This window comes from Branchiostoma belcheri, unplaced genomic scaffold (assembly GCF_001625305.1).
Source record: "Branchiostoma belcheri isolate BF01 breed outbred unplaced genomic scaffold, Haploidv18h27 scaffold6, whole genome shotgun sequence".
NCBI classification, from domain to species: Eukaryota; Metazoa; Chordata; class Leptocardii; order Amphioxiformes; family Branchiostomatidae; genus Branchiostoma; species Branchiostoma belcheri.
The window spans coordinates 1,544,506-1,546,307 of NW_017804242.1; positions in this window are offsets into that span (position 1 = coordinate 1,544,506).

The following is a 1,802-nucleotide window of genomic DNA, read 5'->3' on the forward strand; positions in this document are numbered from 1 at the left end:
TTTGATAATATACGATGTGTGTGTGTTCATAAGTATGAGTGTATGTGTGTGTGTGTATGTATGTGTATGTGTGTGTGTGTGTGTGTGTGTGTGTGTGTACATGTGTGTGTGTGTGTGTATACATGTGTGTGTGTGTGCGTGTGTGTGTGCGTGTGTGTGTACATGTGTGTGTGCGTGCGCGCGTGTGTGTGTGCGTGCGTATGTGAAGAGAGAGAGATTTGCTCCTTCTTTAATATATGGCATATCCTTCTCAGCTACCGTGAGACGGCGGCCCGCCTGTCCCGTCTGCACCGTGACCAGCCCCAGTCACCCATGGAGCGGGCCGTCTGGTGGATAGAACACGTCATCCAACACGGCCGGCTGCCCCATCTCCGCGCACGCGCCGTGGAGCTGCCGTGGTACCAGTACTACCTGCTGGACGTGGCCGCGTTCCTGCTGTCCGTCTGTTCAGCTGTCCTGGGGACCGTGTGGTGCGGCTGTTCGCTCGTCTGTAGGAAGTGTTGCACCACTAAAGGTGGCGGCAAGCTGAAGTCTCAGTAGACACCTCTGTCTCTGACATTTTGTAAATAAAACCATGGATAGGGTGATTTAATAGCAACAATATCAAAGTTGGCATCTTCATCACTGACATATCAGATCACTTCCCAATATTCCTTACATCCGATTTAAACGAGCCAATCAGGCAGACAGACAAAATATCTTATCGTCGAGTTAACACAACTAACATTCAGAAATTTACACAATCCCTATCAGAAATAGTATGGAGCGACGTATTAAACGAAACAGACACAGAAAAAGCATATAATCAATTTTTTGAAACATACGGATCGTTATACGAAAAATGTTTCCCAAAGAAAATTACAAAAATCTCCCAACATTCGCGCAGAAAACCCTGGCTAAGCAGTGGATTGTTAAAGTCAATACGCAGAAAAAACAAGCTCTTTGCTAAATATGTCAAGAACCCGACGCCCTTAAACCATAGTATCTATAAAAAATACCGGAATAAGTTAAATCATCTCCTAAAAACTGCAAAGAAGGAATACTATCACAGAAAGTTCAATGAAGCCACCAGTAATATAAAACAAACATGGAACCTGATAAATGACGTTTTAAATCGTAATACTCGTAAAAGTAAATCAGCTGGTCCAAACAAAATACAAATTGGTACCAAAACTACCGAAAATAAAGATGAAATATGTAACGAATTCAATGATTTTTTCATTAATATTGGACCTACGCTTGATAGTAAAATCCCAAAAGGAATACAAGACCCTCTTAGCTACATCACCTTACAAGTAAATTCTAACCTATCAACTTTTATACCACCAACTAGTGCTGAAATTACAGATATTATCAAAAACTTAAAAGACTCAGCTGCTGGTCATGACGAAATTAGCCCTAAAGTACTAAAGTTGTCACTGCCCTATGTTATTGTCCCTCTAACGCATATTCTGTCTCTATCCCTGCAAAATGGAGTTGTCCCTCACCCACTAAAAGTAGCAAAAGTGACGCCTATTTTTAAACGCAGTGATCCACTTAGCGTTAATAACTATCGACCAATATCTGTCCTTCCCTGCGTATCTAAGGTCTTGGAAAAACTAGTATACAATCGTCTTCTGAAACATTTAAATCAAAATAACATCCTATATAAACACCAATATGGCTTCAGAAAGGGCTAATTCTACTTCTCTAGCACTCATACACTTAATGGAAAAAATCTCTACCGCTATAGATAACAACGAATACACTATAGGAATCTTTCTCGATCTATCAAAGGCTTTTGATACAGTCAATCATTCCAT